This window comes from Nannospalax galili, unplaced genomic scaffold, assembly GCF_000622305.1.
Source record: "Nannospalax galili isolate Female #2095 unplaced genomic scaffold, S.galili_v1.0 scaffold1180, whole genome shotgun sequence".
In the NCBI taxonomy this organism is placed as follows: Eukaryota; Metazoa; Chordata; class Mammalia; order Rodentia; family Spalacidae; genus Nannospalax; species Nannospalax galili.
Genome location: NW_008346550.1, coordinates 786,230 through 799,530, shown reverse-complemented (window position 1 = coordinate 799,530; position 13,301 = coordinate 786,230). Strand labels below are relative to the sequence as shown.

At 36.3% G+C, this 13,301-nt stretch overlaps 1 pseudogene; it reads right to left on the bottom strand.

Annotated features, from left to right (window-relative positions):
• Positions 1-459: 459 nt before the first annotated feature.
• On the bottom strand, positions 460-4,048 carry LOC103742084 (annotated as a pseudogene).
• Positions 4,049-13,301: the final 9,253 nt, after the last annotated feature.

Below are 13,301 nucleotides of genomic sequence, written 5' to 3'. Positions count from 1 at the left end.
TATTTATAATATTTTGTTTGTTTTTGCAGTGCTAGGTACTGAACCTAGGCCCTTGAGCATGCTAGACTAGTCCTCTACCACTGAGTTACATCCTGGTTCTTGACTGGAGATTTATTTTTTGAGACAGTTTTTATAGGCCAGGCTTCCTTCAAAGCCCTGACTCTCCTACTTCAGCTTCCTGAGTGCTAGGGATACAGGTGTTTACCCGATACCTGGCTAAGTACTCTAAAAATCCTCTTAAGATAACTCTTATGTTATCAAAGGTGCTGGTTTCAAGTTGACTAGGACACATGTTTTTTTTTGTTTTGTTTTGTTTTGTATTTTCAGTTTTTGGTGGCATTGGGAGCTTTCTTTGAAGATTTCCTAGGAGTAGTGAAAAACTTGGCCTGGGACTTTTTTGGAGCCTGCCTCAGGGCATTTTTGCTAGTGAAAAAATTTTTTTTTCTTTCACTTTTTCCATTTTTCTCTTTTTCTCTGGGCTGTCCCAGGGCCTGAGGTTTCTGGGGTCTCTAGAGCTGATAGGGCCCTCCTCTTCTTTCCATGAGGTGTATTCGGAGCAGGACGCATTTTTGGAATTTTTCTTCCTTGACATCATTTTGCATCTCCACATTATCTTTAGCTGGCCTTTCCTCTATTGGTGTTAGTTGTGGATTTTCTTCTTCACATTGATTATTTAGGTTGGGCTTTTGCTTTTCTAGTATTTTGCTTCTGAAATGCAGGGCCCTGACCTGGAGCATGGCCAAGTTTAGGCATCAAGCCAACCTGAGATGGGACTGATTCATCAGTTTCAACATTTGTTTTTCTTCTTCAACTTTTTTTCATGGTATTTTCTTTCATTTTTTTCTTTGTCTCTTTTTTCTTCAAGCTGCGAAGGGATGTGATGTTCTTTCCTCCTTGAGAGGTGACAAAGGAGGAAAAGATGGGAAGGGAAACCGACATCTCAGTTTTCAGGACCAGAAGTTTCACACTGCCGTTTCTCTGGCAACGGTTTTGGAAGTTTTTCCGAAAGAGCCAAGAGTATTTCAAAGATGTGCTGAGTCTCCATTCCAGTGTGACTGATGCATATAGTACTGCAAGAACCGCTTTTGGAGATGTTTAAGACTGCCCCAATGATAATTAATTAAACATTAATCTCTGGAATAATTCTTGACGAAAAGATTTAAAGGTACTGGAACATTCTTCCTTTCATAGAAATGCTTTCCTATGTGTGGGTAAAAGCCGTCTAATTCTTTCTTCAGTAACGAAGAACTCAAAGCTACTCACGAGGTTGAGCTTGGCCTCAAAGGCTTTATATTCCCTTTTTAACGTTTGGAAAGGGATAATCCGAGAGATGGTTTTAACCCTATACTTTTTCAGATATTTCTTATATAAACTTTCTCACTGCTCAGGTGACTAACTTTCATCTTTGGGAAATAGATTTCTGACAAATCTGACCGACTATTACAAGGCAAGGATAATCAGACATGCAACACATTCAGATTTTCCATAATATCACCATTAAAAACAAATTCTAATTCTCATTCAAAAGCAATCCATTATTACTTTTTCTATAATTGGACTGTGCAAACAAACTTTTTTTTTTTTAATCTGCTTTTTGTACAGGTGCTCCAGGGTTGTGGCGCCTGCAGGCATCACAGTGGAGGCCCCAGCTCAGGGGTGGTGGCAGTGACAGAGCTATCCACATCCCTCTCTGGTACCCAAAAGCTGAAGAGTTGACTGCACACTGATGCAGTCTGGAACAGGAAGCCAGGCTAATTAATTATTTGTTTTAATTTTATTTTTATTGAATATTTGAGATTTTCATACAAAATGGCTTGATGATATTTTGATCCCCCCCCCATCCAAACCTACCACTGCTGTCTCCCCATTCAGTTTAATGTAAACTTTTGTGCATGTCTTGTACATGTAATAAAATATATATACAATATATATGTATATGTAGTATGCTATATATACATATATACTCTATATTATAGAGTCAGGTTTGTGTCCCCAAATGTCCTTCAGTGTGGGCCCATATACTTGGCCCACCAAGAGTCCCATCTGGGTAAAACACTGTCTCTCCCCCTTACAGCAGTCACAAACTGTCAAGTTTCTTTGGATGGGTTGGAATTTTTTGTCTACTTCTCCATGTCTAGGTTGGGATTTTGCATGGCTTGAGCTTCCATAAACCTTGTGCATCCTGTCACAATTGCTATGAGTTCATATGAGTAACTGACCAGGTATCTGGAAGACTTTCTCTGTGATCCTCTGACTCCTCTAGCTCTTCTCTTCTTTCTACTTCCTCTTCCACAGTGATTCCTGATTCATGGGAGGTAGAGGTATGGAATAGGTGTGCTATTCAGGTATAAGCACTCTGTGGCCTATGACCTATTGTTCTATGTACATTTGCCTATTATGCTTTCTGTAATAATAACTTTCAATTGTATAAGAAGGCTTCTCTATTAAGAGTTGAGAGATTCATTCATCCAATGTGTACAGGTTCCACTGAAGATGCATCATTTATGGTTAAGCATCTCACAGAGATATTTTCTCTGTATTTGATGACCTCTGGAACTCTATAACTGTTTTCAGTTTTTCAAAAAGAAGCTTATTTGATGAGGGGTGAAAAGTACACTTGTCTGTAACTATGGGGATATATACTTTAAGAAAGAAATTATGTTAGTTTAGGGATGTGGCAAAAGTAGGTTTTTCTTCAGCATCTTAGAGCTTTAAAGTTATGTGCATTTGGTTGTATTTACAGTACCCAAAATGAGTTCCCTCTCATTTACTGGGCCTTAATTCAATTAGATAGCTTTTCATTATCCCCAAGATAAAACTGCTGCTATAGTACCCAGACTAGTCTAGTGGTTGTTGTTTTCTAAGTTTTATGTCTTGGCAGGATCACTGATTGGTTTTCTCTAATTCCGTTGAGAGGTAGCCTTCTGGGAGAAGGCTTCCAGTTCAGTTCCAGTTTTATTGCTCTGAATTCTGAGTCTGAAGTGTGACCTATCTTCAGCAACACGGTCGTACCTTCAAGTTCTGTGAGGAAATCAAGTGCTGCTGCAATAGCTTATGTTACATTGGAAGTCTCTCAAACAACCCTGACCAATAACTCAAAGAAAGATTACTTCTGCCTAGCACTGTATTTTTCATGATGTAGTTTTCAGTTATGCACATATATTCCTACACTTATCGGCTGTGCGTTTTTCAGTAGGACTTTGAATTTCCTCTGATATATCATACTATCTAAGCATTATTTATCTCTCACTCTCCTTGTATAAGCTTCCCTACTTCTTTTCTTGTTTAAGTGCTCACCTTTTCCCCATTTCACCCTAAATTTCACTTGTCTCCCACTATCCTTTCTTGAGTTTCTTTGTTCACTTTATACCCATTTTAAAATTTTTCCTTTTTTTGTGATTATATCAGAATCTATACATATGAACAATTTGGAAATCACCAGTACTGAGGAGTTGACAGGAAATAATGCATGTTAGTAAATCATGAAACATTACATATAAAACTGAATTAATTTTAAATTTTAGATGTGGTAGAAGTAACAGGATTCAATTGAAAATATTATTAGAGAGAAAATAAATGGCACATTAAAACATGTTAAAATTTGAGATGGTCTTTCATACTTTTTTGTTTGTTTTTCCTTTATACAATTTATGGAGAGATGGTTGTGTTAGTTACTTGGTATAGCTTGTATTATTGCAGAAGTCAAATATGAAAAAGAATATCTCACCACTCCAAATGCAAGTAGAATACAGGCCAGTCATTTTGTTTATAACTTAATCTGGTAAAACTTGAAAATCAAACAAGTATAATATTATTCAATTGTATTTTTTAAAGTGTTATAATTTATTTTCTTAAAAAAGTATTTCCTGAATTTATAAAGTAGAATGTGAATTACACATACACACACACATGCACACAATCACATATATTTCATACATATGCTAATGCATGGTCTTGCCAAAGAGCAATAGACTTGCTGCCTAAAAACTTTGTGCTTTTTTTATTCTCCTTTTCTTAGTACATTACCCCACAGTGTCTGTACCTCCATGTCTGATGCAACACGCAAAATGATTTACAATGGCTAAGAGTTGAAAATGAGCTAAATCCCAATAAGTGTAGTAAATATGAATTAAATTGATAAATAAAAGTGGCTATACACAATGTAATAATATTAAGCACTTACAGTGAATGCAATTATGTTATTTGAGACAGACTGAGTAAATCTAAAAGCCATTGTGCTAAGTTAAATTGCATGCATAAAATAACACATACAAAATATTTTTTAACTTTTTAAATACTGAAATGAAAAACATTTTTTATTCTAAAGACTCATTGGAAAAAGTGAACAAAATAGATTTTATTTTATTTGGCTGCTTCATTTAGACATGTATCTAATTAAAAAACATTAAATGTGTTCCTGCATGATAATGTATAATGTATACACAGCACAAATGCATTCAACCATCCTATTCATCCATTATCACTAAACCATGACATTTTTGATAGAACTAGATTTGTTCCTTGCTTTGTTGTAAATAGTTGGACATCAGCAGAAAATAGATCTATGGAGATTTGATGTATGGTAAAATCTTGAAATAAATGAAGATGTTGGATCAAGCACTATGGTATATTTCACATTGTTATGATTTTCTAACCAATAGAATACAAGGATAATAACTATGACATGCTGGCTATATGTCTGAAATTTGGTAAGGCATAACTATACAATTAAGTAGCAGTTATTGCAATAATCATGGTTTTGAAAAGCCATTGAAATTTGATTTTGGAATTAAATGTAGTCTCTTGAAAATTTGTGCAGTTTCTGTACATAATTCATCAATATTTCCCACTATGTAAATGAGAAATAGTTCTTGCTATGATTATTCATTTTATAACATACAAACTATCCTTAACAGTAGTTAAATCAAATATTGCAGTGTTACAATGTGTTTTTGTTACTGTGGACTAGTACAATCTGATCTGTTATTATCAATGCAGTTTGGAAAACATAATTGCCCATTTGGCATGTTTAATTTCTTCCTTTGGTCTCACTAGTCTTTTCTTGTGATTCATTTTCATCATGCTTTAAGTTGGCTTTGTACTTTACATTTCCACACAAGGGATTCATTAAAAGATCTTCTAGTAACAGCTGTTAGGGAATGGGGATCAGAAATGTAGGCAGGGCCAAATAGCTTTTCATTGCCTGTTGTTTATTTGGCAGGAAATTTGTTTTCCTTTGTTACATTGAGAGGTGTCAATGTCTACTAGAACTTGGGAAATATATTTCTATGCAATTCCTTTTTATCTGTAATTTTATAAAATGTGTTAAGTTTAGTTTTCTGAAAATGGCTGAAAGAATGGAGATATTTTACATGTGATTAAAAACCCAATTGGTTGACCAAAATATATATATTTTTTATTGATCGTACAAAGACTAATTTCTGTTGACCTAGACAGATGGTTCAATAGGTAAAGGGGTTCTGCTGCCAAACCCGAGGACTTGAGTTTGATACCCAAGACCCATATGGCAGCAGGAAAAACAACTTCTACTTGTCCTCATTTAATTTCCACACCCGTGCCGTGGCATATATTGGCTACACTCACAGAAACATTCACACACAAATAATAAATACAAAATAAGCAAATATAACCCAGATTTAAGCCAACTGAGCTGTGTTAATATTTTATTGAGAGTAGAGAAAGTTTAAAGGCATGAAGAATGTTTCTCTCTAGATTCTCTGGAATTTCTCCTTTTTAAGTCATATAAAACAATTCCACTGTTTATGTTTGTTGCTTTTCTCACTGTTGTAGCAAAATAACTGACATAAACTATTAAAATGAAAGAAGGTTTCTTTTGCTTCATGCTTTCTGGGGTTTCAGTCTTCTGTTGGCTATCTCTTTAGCTTCAGAGTCAATAGTAAACCCCAATAACAGGACAGGGACCAAGTTGAGCAACATGGTAAATAGAGAAAAGAGCAATAGAGAGATAAATGAAGGGGCTACAGCAAAAGAACCGACTTTAAATATTTTCCAAATAGTCATTAACTGAGAACCAGGCCTCAACACATATCCTGAAGGAGAGATCTTATTTTCAAGCCATCATACAACATGTAAAGAATTATCTAAATAGGTGGTTTGAGAGATGGTTCTGCGGTAAAGAGCACTGACTCTTCTTGCAGAGGACCCGGGTTCGAATCCCAGGACCCACATGATGGCTATGAAACGTCCTTAACTCCAGTTCCAGGGGATTCAGAAGCCATCTTCTGGCCTCCGCAGAATTGCACAACACAGGTGCACTCACATACATACAAGCAATACACTCATACACATAAAAGTTAAAAAAAATAACAAATAAAATATCCTAAAAATTAGAGAAAAATATAAATAAGTGTATAAAGTATAAACTATAAATATAAAGAAACTGCTTTAGTACATGAAATCTAACTTTGAATTAATTGTGCAATAAATTTTACACAAATAGTATTAATCTAACGATGTTAGCCATATGATATAAAGATCAACTTTTAGTGCTATTCACTATAGTAAGAAAAATATAAAGTGTAATAATTCATATTACTATATAGACAGATTACGGAAATTTTCCATGATATCTAAATATTTTAAATAACATTTTAAATAAAATCGGTAAATGCATATTTTCCACAATGGATGGATGATTGTTTTCTAAAATCAATCTTTGAAACAAAAAAATGAACTCATCCTTAAGCCAGGAAGGGTGGTGCACAGTTTTAATTCCAGCACTTTGAGGTAGAGGCAGGCAACTATCTGTGAGATTGAGGCCAACCTGGTCTATATAGCAAGTTCCAGGATGGCTGGGGCGGTAGAAAGACACTTCTCAACAAAGACAGCAGGAAACCGAGTCCAAAAAAAAAAAAAAAAAAAAAAAAAAAAAGAAAGAAAGAAAAGAAAAATCATTAAAGCTGGATGTGGTGCATATGCCTTTAATCCCAGCGTTCCATATACAAAAGCAGGTGGCTCTCTATGAGATGGGGCCCCCATGCTGTTCTATGTCCTGAGTTCCAGGCTGGCTCAGGGAGAGGCAGGCAGATCTCTGAATTTCAAGCAAACCTGGTCTATGTAGTGAGTTCCAAGCTGGGGCTACAGGGAGACCCTGTCTGAAAAAGTCCAAAAGAAAAGAAGAGAGAGAGAGAGAGAGAGAGAGACAGAGACAGACAGAGAGAGAGACAGAGAGACAGAGAGACAGAGAGACAGAAAGACAGAGAGAGAGGAGAGATTATTCAATGCAGTACAGACTGTTTCCTTTTTCTTTTCAGATATATTTAAGTTTTCTACATTTTGACTAAGTCATAGAAACTACACATTTTTCTAAGTCATAAAAATCTAAAAATTTCATTTCTTCTGTAGGATATTTATCATGTAATAGGTATTACATTTCATCCTATTGCATTGTTTTGATATATAATTCTAGCATTTTTCTTTACTAAATATCATATAATCACATAAATTAACATGTCATCTTTTGTAGCTTTAATCCAGTAATTATATCCGTTTTACTCAGTCTTGTTTTCTAAAAAAATTAAGAAAGCATATTTATTTCAATATAATTTTTTCCTGTACCGCATTTTGCTATTGGAGCATTTTAAAACACTACTCAATTTTAATTAATTTTCCTGTGAAAATTATTATATTATTTACAATATTGGTTATTCTCAATGCAATATATTCTCTCTATAGTCAATTTATAATTAGTCATAAGGAAGCTGACTGTGGAGTGGTTATGTGTGTGTTCATAAATATGCAGTGGGCATATATATGTGAATGTATCTGTGAGTCTGGAGATATATATATATATATATGCCTCTGTGCTGGACTGATGCCTCAGTTATTCACAGTAGGTACTGCACTTTAAAAGGTTCTGAGTCTGGTAACCAGCACACATATTACATGACCCACAACCACCTGTAACTCCATCTCTATGGAACCCAAAATGTTCAGAGAGAGAGAGAGAGAGAGAGAGAATTAAATAAGAGTAAAGTTAAAATATTATTTTAAAAGTGTGTATATATGTGTGAGCTCAAAAGTAAGTTGGAGTTCAACTTCAGCTGTATTGACAGTACTGTTATTTTTCTTTTTTGATATGATTTATGGAGCACCAGCAGGAAAATAATCCTTTTGGAAGTTGTCTCTTTCAATTCTATGGGTTTCAAATTTCCTGCTCTAATTAGTGCCTAGAACAGAGTATTTCAGTATTCTTAGTGCATTAATTTTATCTTTTTTTTTGTCTTTTTGAGACAGGGTCTCCCTATAGCCCCACCTGTCCTGGAACTCACTATGTAGACCAGGTTGGCCTTGTACTCACAAAGATCTGCCTGTCTCTGCCTCCCAAGTGCTGGGATTAAAGGTGTGTGCCATCTTTTTAAGGATAATTTCAAATTGTTTTATAAATTTTATTGGCTCAGTGTTCATCTTTTTATATTGCATTAATATATTATAAAATTTGAAAATACTTATGCAAAAATAAAAGTGAAAATTATATACTATATACATATATATGTGTGATATAATCGGGCTCCATGTTTGTTTGTAAGACTGGCTGACAACATGATGTTTAGTCCAGATTGCTCTTGAACTTAAGATCTCTTTCTTTAGTTTCCTGAGTACTAGAATGATAGGCATGAGACACAGTGCCTGGTTAAATGTATTCTTATTTTAAAAAATAGACTTTTAATTGGATTTTAAAATGCTGAGAAAAAAGTTTCAACGAATTATTGACATATTTAAAAATAAACTTATTTCTTAAAATATCAGTGTTCCCAAAGTCCATAAGAATGTTTCTCGTGAATATTTTCATATTCTCTGCTGCTATCACTGAGTTCTAAAATAAAGTTGTTTAATTATCTGCATATGACATCAATTATGTACAGAAGGACTTTTCTGAAGACTTAAGAAGGTCACTTTAAAATATGTCACTTTTGGAGCTTGAGAAAAGACTTAGCCATTAAGAGTACTGGCTATTCCTTCAGAGGACCCCGAGTTCAATTCCCAGCACTCACATGGTAGCTAACAACTGTCTTTAATTACAGTTCCAGGGAAACCTGACACCCTCTTCTTACCTCTGTGGGCATTTCAAGACATGATTGCACTTACATACATGCAGGCAATACACTCATACAGAAATAATAAAAATAAGCAATAAAGTATTTTTAAATGTCATTTTTACATGAAATTTGTGTGTAAATTAGTCTTTTTTGTATAATTAACATATTTTAATTATTTTATTCTAATAAAATAAATCCAGTATTTTGGAAAATATTCCCTTTTGAATAGTTGAAATTCTATACATATTAATAAGAAATTCCTTATTGTCCCCTATGCTAGGCACTGATAATCAGCATTTTCAAACATTTGTAAATTATTATGCCACATTGATGTGACACTGGGAGTCAAAATTACTTTAGCTTCAGCTTTCCATTCTTACGCTCAACAATTTCCTTTCATTATACTTTGCATATTTCTTAGGATATGAACCAACACTTGTGCTAAAGACAGACAAGGAGAAAGGCTTCTGTGTAGCAACACACATCTGTAGTTATGAGCACAAGGTTCTTATTTGCTGACTTATCCATTCTTTGCTGGTGCCTCTGCCTTCCACTCCATTTCTCAGCCTGGCACAGAAACAGAATGTATTCACATTCTCTATCTCTATATTTCACTATACTTATAGGTTACCTGTTTCTACCACTGGTGACAGACTGTCTTGATTTAATTTTGATTCAGTACTAACTTTTCTTCAGTGGAAAATATTCATTTTTTGACTATGGACCCATATATTTACATAATAACACGCTTTCTGTTCTAACGAACACATCTGTAACCCTCTTTTGCTTCTCAAAGTTAGTGAATGGAAAACAACCACTATTCACAACTATCTGCATTACAACTTATCATGCTACATTGTTAACAACAATTTTCCTGTATGTCTATGAATTGTTTCTCTGTTTAGATTATATAATTCTGGCTTTTACTATATTGTTCCTTTCCTGCATATTTCACTACTAAAGTGAAACTTTTGTTTAATGTTTAAAACTAGCTGGAGGAAAAATGTCTCATCTTCACTTTCCGAATCCTGTCCCATGTGGCCATATCATAGGGCATGTCCTAATATTTTTTCCATTTCCTGAAATTTTTATTAAGCTTCATCACCCAATTTATATAGTTTTTTTTTGAAATTGAGTTTTATGAATTCTTCATATGTTTGGGTATTTTTTTAATTTCATTTTTATTTTAATTATGTGTCTATATTCATGTATGTTTCTGTGTAGGTATGCATGTACACATGTGAATATAGGAAACTTCAGAGTCCATAGGAGTTTCTTACTTCTCTGGAGCTGGACTTGAAAGTTGGAGACCATCAGGATGGGTTTTAGAAGTTGAACTCAGGTCCTCTACAAGAGTAGAACATGTTCTTTATCCCTGAGCCTTTTCTCCATCCCATATGCTTTGGATATTAAACTGTTTGTCAGTTACATTATTTTGCAAATGTTTTCTATAGTTTTACAGGCTGACCCTTTACCTTCTTTATGATGTTTTGAAGAAGCTTTCATTTCTATTTAATCTTACTAGTTGTCCTTGTTTGTTTCTTCATTGCTGTGACAAAATACTCTGACCACTACTAACTTGGGGAGGAAAGGGTTTATTTCACTTATATTTCCCAGGTCACAGTTCATCCAGGAGCCCACGGAAGGAACTCAGGGCAGGAACCTGGAAGCAGAAGCTGGAGCACAAGCCATGGAATATTGGCTTGCTACCCTGGCCTCTGCTCAGCCTGCTTTCTTATGCAACACAGGCCCACCTACTCAGGGGTGGCACCACCCACAGTGGGCTGGGCCCTCCCACATCACTCATCAAGAAGATGCCCCTCAGACATGGCCAAACTCTGGTCCAATAGAGGAAATTCCCCGATTGAGGCTCCCTCAACCCAGGTGTGTCAAGTTGACACTAAAGCTATCCAGCACAATTGACCCCTTGTCAACTTGACACACAAACACATCACTATTAAACCATAACCTTTCCAGTTCTTGTCCCCAAGATATAATGTTAACATTAATATCACAACATGGCAGTACAACCTTAAAAACCCCACAGTCCTTAAAAAAATCTAAACACTTAAAAGTCCATAGTCTCTTAATAGTCTCTTAACTGTGGTGCGCTTCTGTAAAATCCAAAATAAGGACCGTCTTATTTCAAAGGGAAGAATAGGGCGCACCTAAACAAAACCGAAATAGAGCAAAGTAGCTCAGGGTTGGACACCTGGGAGTCACTCACAATCTTCTGGCCTCCAAAGGGTTCTAGCAACTCCACTTCTCTGACTCTGCCATCCACAGCACAAACAGCTCATCTCACAGACCCAGGCCAGCTCCATTCCACACCTACTGAGGTCCTTGGTGGTCATCCCATGGTCCTGGCGTCTCCAAAAAGCTGAGGTCGCCACTGAAACTGAGGCTGCACCTTCACCAGTGGCCTCTTCTTGCCTCTCAAGGTCCAAAGTCTCAGATTCTCTCCATGATCCCTTCAATCCTGGGGTCTTATCTGCAACTGAAGCTGCACTTTCACCTATGGCCCCTCCTGGCCTCTCAGAGTGACAAGTCTTAGCTGCTCTCTGTGACCCCTTCACACTTTCAACACTAGAACCATGCAGGAGACTGTTGCACATTACCAAGTCCTTCCTTCAGGCTAGAGTTGTAGATCCAGGTGCCCTCTGTGTGCTGATCCTGATGAAATACCTCCCAGAAGATTTCACCACAGTGATGCTGGTCTCTTGTTGCCTACAGCTGATTTTTCAGCCCCAGCTAACCAGCATCAATTGTACCAGTAACACAAATGTTTTACTTCAGGTTCTGGTCTCTTCTTAATCACAGCTGATTCTTCAGCCCCAGCCGACCAGAACCCACAGATTCTCAATCCAAAATATCACACGAATAGCCCTGATAGTCTCTGCTTCCCTTTGAAGCTTCATAATCCAGGTCTCCATCACTACAACTCTTTCAGCATAACTGTTGCAAGATCCACCCCAAAAAACTGAGCACAAAATGACTTTTCCAGCCCAAAGTTCCAAACACTTCCACAGTCCTCCCCAAAACACCAAGATCAGGTCTGCCCCAGCAATATCCCACTCGCTGCTACCAATTTCTGTCCTAGTTTGTTTCTTCATTGCTGTGACAAAATACTCTGACTATTACCAACTTGGGAAGGAAAGGGTTTATTTAGCTTACATATCCTAGGTCACAGTTCATCCAGGAGCCCAAAGTAGGAACTCAGGGCAGGAACCTCGAAGCAGGATCTGGAACACAGGCCATGGAGGATCACCGCTTACTGGCTTGCTTCCCTGGCCCCTGCTTAGCCTACTTTCTTATGCAACACAGGCCCACCTGCCCAGAGGTGGCACCACCCACAGTGGGCTGGTCCCTCCCACATCACTCATCAAGAAGATGCCCCTCAGACATGGCCACATGCCAGTCCAATAGAGGCAATTCCCCGATTGAGGCTCACTTGACCCAGGTGTGTCAAGTTGACACTAATGCTATCCAGCACACTAGTCTGTTTTTAATTTTGTGGCCTACATTGTTTTTGTATTTTTAAAAAAATATTTTATTATTTTTATGTGTATGAGTGTGTTGCCTGTATGTATGTGAGTGCACCCGTGTCATTCAATGCTGCAGAGGTCAGAAGAGGGCTTCAGATTCTCCTGGAACTGGAGTTAAGGACAGTTCATAGCTGCCATGTAGGTGCCCGGGTCCTCTGCAAGAAGAATCAGTGCTCTTAACCTTTGAGCCATCTCTCCAGCCCCCTGTTTTTGTATTTTAATATACTTTATTTTTCTATAAAACCATAAAAATATAAATATAATTATCATAATTCATGTAGAGACATATGTTATTTTGAAGAATAGAATAAAGTACAAAGAATTATGTAGCTACATCTTCTAACCTCAGCCACAAATATGCAGTATATATAGAAATAAATTTGGTTAAAATATGGAATTATAGTTTTGTGTGCCTTTTCGTACAATAATGTGTGGGAACTTCAGTCATATTACACAAGAATGAATTTTAAAGTTATAACTAGGAGACCATTTTGAACTAGAGTGATTGATTCCACAGATATGATTCTGATAGGCTTAATATACTGGTAGTACATCAGGCATTTTTTGCTCTAATTTAATTCAGTATGTGGTTGTCAGTTTATCAACATATTCTTAATTTGAGTTTTGAGCATATCAACATAGTTTCCCCTCATATGAAATTGTTTTTTGAAGTAAA